Source organism: Apodemus sylvaticus, chromosome 18, assembly GCF_947179515.1.
Source record: "Apodemus sylvaticus chromosome 18, mApoSyl1.1, whole genome shotgun sequence".
NCBI classification, from domain to species: domain Eukaryota; kingdom Metazoa; phylum Chordata; class Mammalia; order Rodentia; family Muridae; genus Apodemus; species Apodemus sylvaticus.
The window spans coordinates 65,258,817-65,276,016 of NC_067489.1; the positions used below are offsets into that span (position 1 = coordinate 65,258,817).

At 40.0% G+C, this 17,200-nt stretch overlaps 1 pseudogene; it reads right to left on the reverse strand.

Annotated features, from left to right (window-relative positions):
• Nucleotides 1-16,201: 16,201 nt before the first annotated feature.
• LOC127668669 (small ubiquitin-related modifier 2-like) lies at nucleotides 16,202-16,488 on the reverse strand (annotated as a pseudogene).
• Between the last annotated feature and the right edge of the window lie 712 nt (nucleotides 16,489-17,200).

The following is a 17,200-nucleotide window of genomic DNA, read 5'->3' on the forward strand; positions in this document are numbered from 1 at the left end:
AAAGAAAGGAGCATGGAGATTAAAACTCAGCATTTGTTTCTCTGAACTAGCAGGTGCTTTGGAGCTGGAAAGGCAACTTGCTTGTAAGAGCATCCCACTGTGCTAACTTCTACATCTGAGTCAGGCTGTTCTTCTCTGTTGTAGAAGAAGCCTCTGTGGCCTGAAATCATATCATTTTCCATCCTCTCTAGCTGATGACGGTGCCATAGCCTGGTTCGACTTTAGTTTTCCCTGCCTATGATATCCTATTTCTACAACACAAGAAGCTATTTTCATAGATATGACTCACTCTGATAGATTCAGTTTGATCATGTAAGACCTTTCCGCTCCTTGCTTTGAGTAAAGGCCATAGAAGGTGAGCAGGATCCCCAGAGACTTTTGATAGAGTAACAAACAGTTCTTCTATGAACCACAGCACCCAAATCACTCAGTAATCAACATTTCATCCCTTGGTACTCCTTGACATTTTCTTTTCAAAAAGCAATTATTCTAGAACTAAGAAAAGGAAAAGATAAAGAAAGGGAAGAAATGAATACATTAACATTATTGTTTAAACTCTAAAACCCTCTGAAACTTCAGAGAGCAAAATGAATGGCTGGATAATAGAGTCTAATTCACATCAAAGGGCATGCTGCGCCTACCCACAGTGCTTCAGTAGATAGGGAACCAGGCCTTATCCCCCTTAAAGAAGAGTGGGAGCTTCCTTGATTCTTAACAATTTTACAATGCACTTATGTTGTTTGCTCCTGATTATAACAAATAAGTTGCAGTGGCCTTGGGGCAATAATTGATTAGATCATTTAATAATCCCACATATTTGCAAGCCATATAAAACCAAATGCATCTATAATCCTGGTGCTCTTATGGAAGCAAAAACAGAATCCTCAGAAGGTCAGAGGCCAGTTAGTCTGGTCTGTACAGCAGCAAAAAAGAGATTCTGTCTCAAGCAAGGTGGAAGGCAATAACACTCAATGTTATCCTTTTGACACCTGTGTTGTGTCTGTTAACACACACATATGCACACAGAGACACTACAGAATATATATTCTGATTCTCTAAATGATGGGGTATGTAAGGCACTGTATTTACCTTCACATTTTAAACAACTAGAAAACTGAACAAATATCTATATACAGTATCTTTTCTCTTCTTCTCCCTTACCCCTCTCAGTTTCGAAACAGAAACACTGTATTTACCTTCACATTTTAAACAACTGGAAAACTGAATAAATATCTATATACAGTCTCTTTTCTCTTCTCCTCCCTTACCCCTCTCAGTTTTGAAACAGAAAATAAACCTGATGATCAGGCCTGTGAAATGGCTCAGCACATAAGGAGACTTGCCACCCAGCTTAATATCCTGAGTTCAATCTCCTAAACCAATATGGTAGAAGGAGAGAACCAGCTTCCACATATGGTCCTCTGACCTCCACATATATGCTTACACACAGACACACAATTAGTTAATTAGTTAATGTCTGATGCTCAACCGCATACATTTTATAATCTATAATACATGTAACATATAACACATAGTATATAACATACAACTTACAACATACAATGTATAATATATAAAATAATATTTAATATATAAATTATAATCTATACATTTAAAAATATATGATCTATGCTAACAAGAGGAAAATAACTCTAAAACAACAAAGATGTTGGAACAACCCTCACTACTATTAAACAGGCAGTTATCAGCCACTTCCTCTCTACAGTGATGGGACTGACTTGTGAATTAAAGGGCAAATACATTCAGCCTGCCACAGAGAAACAAGTTCCTTTCCACAGATGCTAAGTCATTCTGTACCCCTAACAACACTGTGTAGAAGTACCTGTTTCTCTGTGGCTTTACCAGCAGAGTGAGAACCAAGCTATTGAGTGTTTACCCATCTGAAGAAATGAGAAGTGATAGTTTATCTTTCAACCACTGTGTGGAGAGTCTGGAGTCTGACCTATTAATCCTGAATGTACTTACCCATCCTCCTTGGATGCAGTATCCTAGTTTATGCTTTATCCTCTCTTGTCTTCTCTTGCAGAGCATTTATTTCATTAATGCTGGGTATGTGCTACTCAGTGAAAGGTCTTGGGAATGAACAGTAGGGCACAAAGAACCCAGACATATTCTGGTTTATAGGTTGGCTATAGTTTGTTGCCAATATATCCATTGTTTGGCTTATAGATACTTTGAATCTATTTGTGTATCAGAGACACACAGAAAGCCAGACATTGTGGTATACATTTATAATCTCAGCAATTAAGAAGTAGAGACAAGATGGTCAAGAATTCAATGTTATGTCTTAATACACAGCCAGTTGAAGGCCATTCTTGGCTGCATGAGTCCCTGTCTCCTAAATTTAAAGCAAAACATACAAAAAGGTACAAAATGTTTTTTCCCTTGGAAGAAGGAAGATGGACATGTTGAATGCTCAGTCAATAACCAAGGAATTAGTCTGCAGAAGAACTTGGAAAAGTGGACCTAGAGATACGCATAAGAAGACACATTCCAAGGAAGGAGACTGAAGCCAGGATGTACCTTTAGATTGAAACCTTGAAAACAAAACAGAACAAAATTAAACATATTAGACCATTAAAGATGAATTTACTTGATAGTCATTTGTATCTGTTGGTATTTGTTTGTTTGTTTGTTTGTTTATTTATGGTAAAGCAACTTGCTTCATTGGATAAAGAAAATAGAGTTGATAACTTCTTTTTACTGGAGCCAAGCTCTACCCTAATTAAAAGACTCAGAATGAGAGACATAAGGCAAGGAGAATCTGCCAAAGCATATTTGGTCTGTTATCTATAGTAGCTGCTATACACAAACTGCAGTATAGACAAATACAATACTAATAGAAGCATATACAAAGTTTTCCCTGGAACTTATCATTGTTGCTCATGAATGTACCATTCTATAGTCACCAAACAATCAGTTGCACTGACTATATGTAGTCTATTTGCTTGCCTCTGTTTTGATTTAAAGAGAACAATTTCATAGCATGATTTAACAGTAATTAAAGAGCCTAGTGAATGTCTTTCTTTCTGATAATATTCCCCTTGCCTCTTCTATTAAACTGCCACACTGTAAAAAAGAAAATCTTGGTTTGAGAAGATGCTTCCCTCTGCAGAAGTGCTATCATACAAATAGAGACATTGGTCCGTGTTTCCTACAGGATTAAATAACTTTAGTTGAGGCTTAGCATGTTAGGCACTGGCCTAAAACCTTGGTAGGTGACAACTTATTGACTGTTTAGGACCCTCTTGGAGATACTATTATGTCTTTTGCACAGGAGAAAAGACAAAGGGTAGAGGAATCTCAGCAGTGCCTAGCTAGTGGTTGAATTACATGAAAAATTCCAGCCCTTATCTACTAACCTCAAAGCCTAGTCACAAAGAAAGCAAATCTCAAAATCACCAGCACGTTTTCTGTAAGAAGTAAATTGCTCCCTAACATAAAATGAATGAGAATATAAACAAGCAACAGCATCTTCTTCCTCTAAAGGAATGAAGTTAGTGGCTCAGCACACATGATTGGGGTGAAGGCATAATTCATCACCATTTTAGGCAAAGCAGTTTGAGGAGGAAAAAAAAGCTACAAACTCCACTGATGATTGATGGTCCTCTGCAGCTTCCTTAAGGTCTCAAGAGCCTCATAAATCTTTGCCCAAAATGAATTTCTTGTTGTATTTTTAGTTTAGGCAATTTGTGATCTTGTTCACCCATTTTTCTAACAAACTCGAAGCCCTAAGGAAATGGGGAAATTTTAAGATTTATATATTTTTTTCTCATTTTCCAAAAACAAAGCATGAATTTAAAAAAGTGTGTTTTGCCAAATAGGTGTTCCTTCTACAAAAGATCAGTGTATAAGATTCAGAATATTCTAGGCTTTGGACTATAATCACATAGCCCCAAATTTCAGGTAGAGATATTAAAATGGAAATTGTGCAAGACTGTAGGCTTTGATGACTTGTTTTGTGAAATGAAATAGATTTCTAGAAACAGTCAGGCACTAGGATATGAAGTTATTGTTTAAATTTGATATAAAAAGGACGCCTACTTTCAAAAGGAAGAAAACTATGAAAAAACCTTGTATCTTGAAAGATGAATATGAATCAGAGGAATGAGACAATCTTACCCTTGAGGGGGTGGAAAGGGCTTTTCCTTTCAGGGCTGCGGATGAAGCATTTAAAAATAAGATTTCGAGCTCCCCTCTTGCAGTGCTTTGTGACTCAGAATTGAATTTATTAGTCTAACAAATTGGTTTTTATAGATGACTTGATTTGAAAACCAAATATACTGCTGAGTTGATAACCTCAAAGAGGGCACACACATAGAGCGTGACTTCCCCTGTGTGTGTTTATGCAGATGATAAAGGATAAGGCAGGGCTGACTCCTCAGCAGTACAGTCCTGCCCACACAGGATCTGATCTGTGTCAATCAGGAAAGGGTTAGATCGTCTCTAATACTCTGTACTGAGGATTCCCATCCAAGAGCAAGTACAAAAGAACAGGACAGCAGACCTGACAGAGAGGGAGGTGGGGAGTACAAGCTTAACCTGGAAGTCAGATCTAGAGGAAAGATTCAGTGATCTGTAATTCTGGATTTATCTCTTCAATGCTTCATGTTCCCAGGCAGCCGAAGAGACATTAACCATAACAATAAATAACCCTTAGCTTTCAAATGAAGTCTGGCCAACCTCTTTGGAATGAAGGGTTTCCTCTCATGCCTAGCCCACTTGCGACTGGCATTCCAGATAACGTTCCTGCTTAGCACACTTAAGCCCTCCGGTGTCTCCTGACTCAGTAGCTACTCAGAGCCCCTCCCTCTTAGCTTTTACAGCTGCCGAAGCCCTGGACCAGGCATGGGAGCTTCTCTGGGCATTCCGGGAATGTCCATAGCTCCTAAAGACTTGCGTGGTGGCCCATGTTTTCAGCTTGGCTATTCCGTTGTTGTTCCTATTCTTCCAGGATGCTGGATTTATATCTAACAACATTCCTACTTTCCCCACCCACCCAATGGGCTGTAACTTGCCTTCGACCGTATATTTATAAAAATTAGCAGTCTGGTAAATGATAAAGCACCTAAACCTCACCTATTCCGTGTTCCCACACCCTTAACTCGTTTGTTCCTATAGCCTGTGTGCTCAAGTTGATGTTAATGAGCCTAAGTCTGTCTAGACAAACTCATATTCTGCCACTACGATTTAATCCATTGCTGCCAGCTTCCTTACTCTGAGCCTAGCATGTTTACTAACCAAGGTAATAAACTTTCCTCTACCTATGCAACCTGTCAAAGCCACTTAAGATTCCCATTCCTATCCTCTCTTAACTATTGCTCTCCTATCTTGTGCTCAATCTTGTCAGAAGTTTGTTATTATATTTAAGACAGACAGAATTCCCAAAGGCCTGACAGCTTCTCCCAGGAGGTCTCAGAAGAAAGATGTGAACGCCGCTACAGGATGCTGCCTGAAAGAGTGCAGTGGACAAGACCGGATACCTTGAGTCAAATGACCTAGCTAAACAAAGATAAGCCATTTCTCATGTCATGGGTATCCATTCCACAGAGAAAAAGCTGTGCATCTTCTGTGCTTGAACGCCGGATTGACAGCCAAAGCCACCGTGGAGACCAGAGACCACAAAGAACTGCTGGCTACTGGAATCTGTCATTCTTTAATAATATAACTGCTAAGTTATTGTTTATTCCTCAGACTTCTGACTACATTGACAGCTAGACAGTTATCTCCTTAGCTAAACTGTTAACACTAAATGCTTCATATTTCCTCTTCTTGCTCTATCACTGTCCTAACATATGCATTCCTATAGATTTGCCTAACTCTAATGATAAATATTCCACTATATGATCCAACCTTCAATCCTATTCCTTCTGCTCCACAAAAGGCTCATCTTAAAGACTGTTAATGTGGTTAACTCATGTTATTACCTCTTTAATAAACTTGTTGGCTACAGGAAACCTACCCAGGTCTACTACTTATGGACCAAGTAGGCTCCATTCAGATAAGTACATCTGCCAAGTTCCCACTTTACTACCTTTCCAAAGGGTGGGATTCCTCTGGGTTTCAATTGTACATCTTAGAAAATTTTTCCTTTCTCCAAAATGTACTTAATCTTACTCCCTACCTGTACTAATGTGTTCCAACATCTTGTTAAGTCCAGGCTCTTGCCACATCCAGGACAGCTCCAGAGAAGCAACCTTCAGATGTCCCAATCTCCTCTCAGCTTCTCTAGATGCAAACAGCTTCTACTGCACCTATTCTCCTGACCTATCCTCAAATGGCTCCACAGACAGACCCTGGACAGCAAGGAAGCAGCCAGTCCTCCTGAGACTGGACAATCACCCCCCCATACCCCTCTCTCTAGGTTCCCCAGAGACATGTCGCCCCAATGTTAGCATGAAGCAGCCAGATCTCAAAGACGACCCTATTCCTGCTTCGCCGTCACCTTTTTATTTTTCCTTTTTACTTAAGCAAATATTGGAGACTGTTGGTATTCCGTCTAAGCTCCACCCCACACCTACCTGGCAATAGCCAGGTATGCCCCGCCCCATAGATCAGGCCCACTATAAAAGGGGCTACTTGCCCCTCCTCTCTCTCTTTGCTCTCTCCCCACTCTCCCACATACTCTCACCTCTCTGCCCCTTGGGCTCTCCTCCCCCCACCTCCACGTGGTCATGGCCGGCCTCTACTACACACACACACACACACACACACACACACACACTCTCTCTCTCTCTCTTCTCTCTCTCTCTACCTTTCTCTACCACTAACTCCCATCCTCTACCCTGAATAAACTCTATTCTATACCATGCCTGTGTGTGTGAGGTCCCTCAGGGAGAAGTGGTGCCTGGACAAGGGCCTTCCTGGGTACTCCCTTCCCCCACATACATGTGCCACACTCCCTTAACCCCCAATCCTCTCTTTTTAAGCCCCTTCAGTGGTCAGGTGTTGAAGTCAAATAGACTTGAATTCTATCTCTAGTACAGGCTAGTACTCTCTGAGCATCGATTCCATCTTCCATGATGGGGGATAACAAGGTAGCTCAATCAAGAGTCTCTCTAGAGAAACAAAACTAATTACATAGAAGGATGGATGGATGGATGGTGGATGGATGATGGATTGACAGACAGACAGACCAGTAGGTGGGTGGATAGAGGACAGATAAAGAAATCTAGTGTGAGAAATGTGCTAATACGCTTATAAAGGCTGAGAAGCCTGACATCTGTGAAACAGAGACTCAGGAGAAGCAGCCCTACAGTCTGCATCGAAAGACAGTCTTCGATAGACCTAGAGAGATAAGGAAGCACACAAAGTCTCAAGGCCTTTTGCTTTGCTAAGATATAGCCAGTTAATTTATCCTGTCCAGGCCTGATTGTATGAGAACACTAATCACATCACAGAGGCCAATCTGTTTTATTTAACATTCGCCTGTGTAAATGTAATTTGCACTAAAAATTGTATAAACACTTAGAATATCATTTGATCAAGTAAACTGGTAGTCAAGTTGATATATACAATTAAACATCATACCCATATAGCATTTACATAGTATTACATTGTACTATTTGTACAACACAGCTCATGGGGGTCTTAAACTACAAACAGCTTTCACTATGATTCTTTCATGTGTCAAAAAATAACAAAGCCATATGTCACTTTGAGATCATCTGTTTTCAAGATAATTCTAAATTGATCTCTTCTCCTCAGTGTCATCTACAGAGATAATCTTCCAGTGGTGTTTGGGGGGAAAAAAGCTGAGTTTATTCAACCCTGTAAAATGATATCATACCCTCATTTCATTTCCACCATGATATCACTTCTGAGACTTACAGAATCATAAAATCTCCTGACCAAGGGTTTTTCTACTTAATATATTTTTCTTCTGTGTATAACAGTGAAATTATGCTTTCTATTTTCAAGATTAAAAAGGAGAAGAAAGGGAGAGAGAAAAGACATAAGAGAGTAGAGGAGGAGAGAGGAGGGGAGGGAAAAAGAAAGGAGGGGGAAAAGGAAAGGGGAGGAGAAAAGTGTGTAGAGAAAATAGAGAGGGGGTAAATTTGAAAACAAATAGCTAGCCAAGATAGTCATGAAAGTGCAACAATAGACCAAACAATTAGTTTTCTTTGTATTAATCTTAAAATTCATAAACCAGGAGTTTGGAGTCTTGGGTAATATTTGTAAGATCCATGTTATACAGTCCTCGGATCTGACTCATGGCAGTTGCTGATGGAGGAGCTACATGGACATCAGAAGGTACGGCAACAAGAGTCCTCTGTTCATCGTGGGAACTATGCCAGCTTTGTCCTCTACATCACTGCAGTTCTTAAAGCAGCTTCTGTAATTCTCCCAGAATGGGTATGGTGACTCTGACCAGTTGTTCTGTAGAGCTACCAGAGCTGCCTTATTCCCCAGAATGAGGTTTATGTGTGTCTATGGTCATACCCCTACAGTCTTTCTCATCTTCAGAAGAATCTCAAATCTTGTTTAGAAATACTTATAATCCAGTTTCACCATGTGCCTTTCATTTCCTTGTATAGAACATTCCACTGCCAATTTCCAAGCAGATGATTAACCCACATGCTTTACTACTTGACTCAGGCAAAGCTCGAGGTCTCTTAAGATAGTAGCTTCATCTGCAGGTCCTCACTAAGGGACAACCTTCACTCATCTCTCACATTCTGCTTTCTGTGATCTTCTAGTCCTAATGTTTCCAGAAATATTCAGAGTCTTCTAATCTCATACTGAAAGGGAAGTCAGAATTATTCACTGGATTACAACAGCAAAGAAAGAAATATAGCAAATTAGGTCTTTGGCTATTTTATAGATTAGTAGTTAAGATGGTAATAATCCTTTGAAAACACAGATCATAAAAATTACTTTGAATTCATGAAATTCATAGGCAAATGGATGGAGCTAGAGAACATCATACTAAGTGAGGTAACCCAGACTCAAAAGGTGAATCATGGTATGCACTCACTAATAAGTGGTTATTAACCTAGAAAACTGGAATACCCAAAACATAATCCACACATCAAATGAGATACAAGAAGAAAGGAGGAGCGGTCCCTGGTTCTGGAAAGACTCAGTGAAACAGTATTCGGCAAAACCAGAACGGGGAACTGGGAAGGGGTGGAAGGGAGGACAGGGAAAGAGAAGGGGGCTTACGGGACTTTCGGGGAGTGGGGGGGGGGCTAGAAAAGGGGAAATCATTTGAAATGTAAATAAATTATATCGAATAAAAAAAATTAAAAAAAACAAATGCATTTAGAATATAAATGAAAAAAATTACTTTGAGAGCATAATTTATTATTATTATTATTATCATTATTATTATTAGAGCCTGTAGAGCCTACCTCCAGTAAAAAGAGCATAAAGTGGAGGGATGGGGTTGCTATCCCACGAGGAACCTAGCATGGGTGTCCTCTAAGAGGCCCAACAAGCAGCCATAAAAGCCAGATGCAGATATTTACACCTAATCAAAGGACAGAAGCCGGAGACCGCTGTGGTTGAATTACAGAAAGTCTGGAAGAGGGGCTGGTGAGATGGCTCAGCAGTTAAGAGCACTGACTGCTCTTCTGAAGGTCAGGAGTTCAAATCCCAGCAACCACATGGTGGCTTACAACCATCTTAATGAGATCTGATTCCCTCTTTGGCTGTGTCTGAAGACAGCTACAGTGTACTTACATATGATAATAAATAAATCTTTAAAAAAAAAAAAAAGAAAGTCTGGAATAAACTTAGGAGGAGGGTGACTGAGTTTACCTGAAAGGGAGGCTGGAATTAAATTAGGGTTGGCGAGAGAAGAATGAAGCCAAAAGTTCTCATCAAGGCTCAAAGTTTAATTTTCAGTTCTGCATTTATATAGGTAAAGACCCATCTGTAGTTTCAGCTGAGCTCTTGTTTTCAAAACAAGCTAAGCCGGCAGTCTTGTTTTTGCAGGAATACTGTGAATGTGGTAAACAGTAAACTTCCACCTGGTCAGAAGACTCCACCCCAGGTGGCCTAGGGAACGGTGGCAAAACAAGGTCTGATTAGCCCACTCAAGGCTGGGGGGGAAGGGTACAGGTCCCTCCTTTGAGTCCTGAAAGTCTATGACCTCCCAGGTCCTTGGTACATTCTAGAGGGTTTCCACACCTCCTCCCTCCCAAAGTTGCCTGTTTCCATTCTTTCTGCGGGCCCTCAGGGTTTCACTCCAGTTCCCTTCCCCAATGCCTGATCATGTTCCCTCTTTCCCTTCCTTGACCCCTCTCCCACTCAGGTTCCTCTCTCCTCTTGCCCCCTATGACTGCTTTCTTCTCACTCCCAGTAAGTTGAGGCATCCTCACTTGGGTCCTTCTTATTAACTAACCTTCTTGAGGTCTGTGGATTGTATGCTGGGTATTCTGAATTTTTTGGCTAATATCCACTTATTAGTGAGCACATACCATGGCATGTACTTTTGGATCTGTGTTACCTCACTCAGGATGATATTTTCTAGTTCCATCCATTTGCCTGCAAAACTCATGATGTCCTCATTTTTAATACCTGAATAGCATTCCATTGTGTAAATGAACCAAATTTTCTGTATCCATTCTTCCATTGTAGGACATCTGGGTTGTTTCCAGCTTCTGGCTATTGCAAAGTTCAAATGGATCAAGAACCTCAACATAAAACCAGATACACTGAATAGAAGAGAAAGTGGGAAAGAGCCTTCAACTCATTGGCAACTCATTAGATCTCAGACTCTAATATCAAGAATTGATAAATTGGACCTCATCAAACTGAAAAACTGTAAGTCAAAAGAAATAGTCAATAAGACAAATCAGCAACTTACTGATTGGGAAAAAAATCTTCAGTAGCCCCCACATTTGATAGAGGGCTAATATCCTAAATATATAAAGAAGTTAGACTAAAAAAATAAAATGAAATGAAAAATAAGTTACAGAGCTAAACGGAAAATTCTAAACAGAGGAATCACAAACATTCAAGAAACACTTAATAAAATATTTAGAGTCCTTGGTGATCAGGGAAATGCGAATCAAAATGACCCTGAGATTCCACCTCACACCAATCAAAATGGCTAAGATCAAAGATTCAGGTAACAGCACATGTTGGCGAGGATATGGAGAAAGAGGAACACTCCTCCATTACTGGTGGGATTGTGAACTGTTACAACAACTCTGGAAATCAATCTGGAGGTTCCTCAGAAAATTGGAAATAGATCTCTATCTGAAGATCCAGCTATACCACTCTTGGGCATATACCCAAAAGATGCCCCGCCATGCCTCAGGGGTATGTGTGTCACTATGTTCATAGCAGCTGTATTTGTGATAGCCAGAAGTTGGAAACAACCAAAACCATAATTTAATTTGAAATAAAAACACCAGTTAGTCATGTAGCTTAGTGGGTCTAGAGGATCTGAGGTCTTACTTGTTTAGATGCCCAGAGGCCCAGGATTCTATCCCTAGCACTACCTAGAATGTGTTGCTGGAGATATAGACTTTGTAACCCTTGACACTCCAGAGGTAGAAATTGGAGAATCAGAACTCTGAGCTCATTCTGACCTCTAATATATATATACATATATGTATATATATATTAGACCCTGACTCAAGCTTTAAAGAAAAGATGGATCTTCCACTTTCCTCTAAATTTAAGGCTGGGGAGCTGGCCCATAGGTTAAATGTGCTTGCTACTTTTGGTGGTTTGAATAGGTTTGGCTCCCATCGATTCATGTGTTTCAATACTTGGCATAGGGTATGGCATTTTAGGAGGTGTGGCCTTACTGGAATAGGTGTGGCCTTGTTGGAGGAAGTGTGTCACTGCATAGTTTGCCTTTGAAGTCTCTTGTGCTCAAGTTCCACCCAATGTGGAATCAGAGTTTCTTCCTGGCTGTCTTCAGATCAAGATAGAGAACTCTAAGCTCCTTCCCCAGTACAAAGCCTGCCTGATTGTTGCTATGCTTCCCACTATGATGATAATGAACTAAGTCTGTGAAACTGTAAGCCAGCTCTAAATTAAATGTTTTCCTTTTTTAAGAGTTGCCTTGGTCATGTTGTCTGTCCCTTCACAGTAATGAAACCCTCCCTAAAACACTCTTCTAACACAGGACCCACATTCAGCTCCCAATACCCATGTCCAAAGGTTCACAGCCACCAGCTCCAGGAGAGCTAACATCTTCTGTCTACACTGTACACTTGTAGTATAGATACAGAGAAACATTACACACACACATTTATATATGTGTGTGTCTATGTTTGTACATAGATGTAGTATAAGAAAATGTATAGTTTTATGGTTGTAAAATAAGAATGATCTGATTGACCTAAAAATTTATATTTATGAATAAGTACCTAATAAAACCTCAAAACATCAAATTATTGATATGTTGAAGAAGTTAATCTCAAATATATGTACATATTTGGTTTAAAACTGCAGCTTGGCTTTCATGTGGTCCTAAACAACTTGAGCAGGGACTATCCCAAAAGCTGTTACCTGAATGTAGACTATGTTCTACTAGCTGGGCTGCCTTGTCTGGCCTCATTGGGAGAGGAAGTGCCTAGCCTCTCAGAGACTTGAAATGCCAGGGTGAAGAGATATCCAGGGGGCTCTCACCCTCACCCCACCCTACCAGAGGAGAAGAGGAGGGGGAAGGATTGAGGGAGGGGGTGTCTAGGAGGGAGCAATGAGTGGGATGTAAAGTGAATTATTAAAAATAAATTAAATTAAAGGAAAAACACACAGCACACATAACAATGTGGGAGAATTCTCTTGACAAATAATAACAGCTAGGTATTTTAAGATAGAGGAAGGTTAAAATGAAAAATTCTAATGAAAGACTTGTGGATAGAATCCAGGAAGTCCACATAAATAATGTAATGACCATTAAGACCTTTAGACTTGCTCTTCTGTCAAGATTCATTACAAAATTGAGTCTACCAAATTTTAACTTTAATTCTGAATTAGGAGAATGCATTCATTATTTAAAAGAAATAAAACTGTAAGTCCACAAAAATATATCTGAGCTTCAGAAGTTTCAAGGGAAGTTATATGATTTGTGCTATTAGAGTTGAGTTGGTGTTAAGGTGCAGAGCTAAAACATGATTGTGTGTGTGTGTGTGTGTGTGTGTGTGTGTGTGTGTGTGTGTGTGTACACGTGCATGTGCACACACACACCACATGCATACACATATAAGGACTCATGAATCCCCATGTACAAACATGAAGATGCTAGAGAAGGATATCAGGTGTTCTGCTCTTCCACTCTACATTTTTATTTCCTTGACACAAGGTTCTCTTTCAACCTCAGTTTAAGCCTGTTGGCCCCAAGCTCAGATACTCCTGTGCTTGACCCCTGCAGCACCGGGGTTATGAGCAGGCACACCCTAGCACAGCTCTTTAGAAAGGTGCTAGGGATTTAAGCTGAGGCTCTTCTGCCTGCACAGCAAGCTCTCCTTCTAACTAAGACATCTGCCCAGTGGCAAAGCATGAGTTTTTAATCACATAAACCAGAGACAATTGATCAAGTCACAGATGAAGTCAGCTAGAAACAGTCAAGAAACCAGGTTGTCAGAGAAATGGAGAAGGGAGTCTCAGGAAACACACCACCACACTATCCACAAAGCTCCTGCCCGGTCATCCTGAGCTATGTAAAGATACACAGGAAAGTTACTGAATGTTACTACAAGAAAGAAGCCAGTCTGAATGCTGTGTAGATGTGAATATATGGCCTTCAGGAAAAGGCAAAGCACTGAGGAATGAAAAAGGTCGCTGACTGACAGGGCTTAGAGGAATGGGGGGATGTGTTAAATAATCACAATACAGTGGATCTTTTGGAACAATGCAGCCACGGTGTATTTGACCATAATGTCGGATGCACATCAGTGATGATTTGTAAAATCCTGAAAAATATTTTATAGCACCCAAAGTAACCCATCCGCAAATTCTGGGCTTGAAAGGTGCTGGTCTGCTAATACAGATCTGACAACAGTGGAGAATGTGTCACGCTGGTGGGGTGCTGACATCAGGAAAGGCTCAACATGTGCTTGGGAAGATAGGGCTTATCTGGACTTTCTACCAACTTTATCTGTCAATCTAAATTTTCTTTGAAATGTAGAGTCTATTTTATAGGCCACATTGTAGTGATAGTTTCAAAGGGCTGTGAAACTTCATTAAAACTTCTCTTGCTATTCCAATTTAGTTGCAGAAATTGCTTATCAACAAAAATAACCCAAAGGATGAGTTTTTTTCAGTGAAGTACACAATTTATTTGAAATAACTTTGAAAGAACCTCCTGCCTCCTCTGTCTTCGTGCTCCTTGTCTGCAACTTGGTATGTCTGTTCTTAGAAATAGAAGCCAGAGAGGGCAGAACACAAGGCAGGAGCATGAGTCCTTAATACCATGAGCTGCCCTGCTAGCCCTGCCTGGTATCTTGGTTCTTTTTAAATGTAGAAGAAAAGTCCAATCCAGCGTTGTTTTGGAACCCTTATATTGTAATTTTCTGTTGCTTGCAGCTAAACCAGAACCTAGTTAAAAAGCCTATTCTACTGGCTACTTTTTATTAGTATTAGCCATTCTGTAATCTATGTTTCCATAATTTAAATAAATGGGTACTACTTTAAAACATTTTTTAAATAAGAAAAGAAGCAAATCTTCCTAGGTTTTATAACTGTAGCATCCTAAAAAATACAGAAGGGTTATATTGCATAATTGCTTTATGATTTACTTTAAAATTTAGCATGCCATATACATTACCATGTTTCTATAAATCTTGGAAGAATATTTTGTATACTGTTCATGTAAGTGAGTGACCTCTAATTTACTTGCTGGCTGAGTTGTTTCTGCTCTTCCAGTGTAGTAGATGTCATTGTAAACACTGCATTTTTACCTCTAAAGCCGGGACTTTTAATACCAGTCTAGTAGAGCGGATCTAATTAGGACACAGACTCCACAGCAGTACTTTGAATAAAATAACATTTAATGTAAAGGATTATTGACTACCAACCCAGAAGAGTAAACACTAAGAACAAATAAAAGAACTGTGATGTTATGCCAAGGCTTACCAAGAAAATTTCCCAAAAGAACAAACTTGGAAGGCTGCCATCGCCAGACTGGGTTTTAGGTATCATAATAAGGATGGGTGTGGGTCTGTGGATAGTGGGGAATTCACTAGCTGCATTGATTCCCAGCTGAACTTTAGCTGTCTGTCAAGGCTGATGAGCAGAAAACTGTAGACCCGAGTTGAGGAATCGAACTTACGGGTGGGTGAGTGTCCCTGAGTGTTCTATAAGCAAGAAGCTATACAGGTGAACACACACATACACACACACACACACACACACACACACAGAGAGAGAGAGAGAGAGAGAGAGAGAGAAGCACACTCAAACTAGAAATAAAAGGTCTGGAATATGGCTTCAGTGCCTTTTAAAGACAAGACCCAATACTGCACCAGCCAGTTAATGTGACAAGTTCACAGGGTTTGACTGCACAATATATGGGGAGAAAGGACAAAGGATCTAGAAATGAAGTATAATACCTTGATAACTGACACAGCCAGCATATACTGATCCATCTGACAGAATGCCCAATTTCCCACCTGTTTTTTTTTTAAACAAGAAGTTTATTTAAACAACAAGATGCTTGACTTGAAGGGGAAACTATCATTTTGTTCAAGAGTAATGTATCCCTACTCTTAAAGACTGGTTGCCCTATGTGTAACAGCTACACACAAAAAAGTTATAAAATCATCCTTGGTTTTTACAATGATAAATGAAAAACATTAAAATTCTCCAATTAAATAAGATATGCAGGGTTTTGTTGTTGAGTTCTTTTGCTAAAACAACAAGAGCAAAATAATTTTCTGGAATATAAAGATGAGAGCTGAATGCCCGTGCTGATGGAGAAAGAGGAATATTTTCACTGAACCAATACTTTCCCCCAGACCATTTCCATCAGATGTCAACCAAAACAGAACACTGGCCACTCGTCTAAAAAAGAAAAAGAAAAAAGAAGAGCAATGTGCCCGTGCACATACTCCTGTTACCTTATGAGCAATAAAGAAATGGAAACAGGGAAATGAAGGAATAGAGAAAAGTGTACTGTAGTAGTCAGGATGTAGTGGAACTAAATTGCAGTTCTAATTGAGAATGTATTCTTGGTCTATAGCAAAATTCTGGAAGAAAGTAACAGGTCCCCTTTTTAGTAGACACCTCCCGTGTGCTGTTGGAACACACCAGTCTTTATTCTCTATTTCCAGCTGTGCAGGTGTGTCTGTTTCATTGACTGCTTGCCCATCAAACCAGAACCTGATCTGCCTCAGTGACAAACCCTGTCATTCCCAATAGGCATTCATTAGTTTACTAAATGGTGTATGCCTCTTAATCTTAAACTGCGCCACAGAACCATCTTGCCTTTCCACCCTTAAATTAATATGATTGCTGTTCTCAGCCTTGACTGCCCCCTTCCTTGGGTTTCTCATTGGCCATGGTGAGCACCGAAATCTCCTCAGCTGCCACTCCACAAAAGAGGCACCATACCTACACTGAAAGAGCATACACTCTGCACCAGGAGAGGCAGCAGGAGTGGCAGAAGGAAGTGACAGCAGGTGAACTCAAGCTTGCATTTTTAACATCCCAATAGGAATATCTGATCCTAAGCAATTGGTGCAAATAGAAAAGAAACTGGGGAAGACCCTTGAGGACATCAGTATAGGGAGAAAGTTCCTGAACAGAACACCAATAGTTTATGCTCTAAGATCAAGAATTGACAAATGGGACCTCATAAAATTACAAAGTTTCTGTAAAGCAAAGGACACCATCAAAAGGACAAATCGGCAACCAACAAATTGGGAAAAGATCCTCACCAACCCTACATCAAATAGAGGGCTAATATCCAATATATACAAAGAACTCAAGAAGTTAGACCCCAGAAAACCAAATAACCCTATTAAAAATGGGGTACAGAGCTAAACAAAGAATTCTCACCTGAAGAACTTCGGATGGCTGAGAACATCTTAAAAAATGCTCAACTTCACTAGTCATCAGAGAAATGCAAAGCAAAACAACCCTGAGATTTCACCTTACACCAGTCAGAATGGCTAAGATTAAAAACTCAAGAGACAGCAGGTGTTGGTGAGGATGTGGAGAAAAAGGAACACTCCTCCACTGCTGGTGGGGTTACAAATTAGTACAACCACTC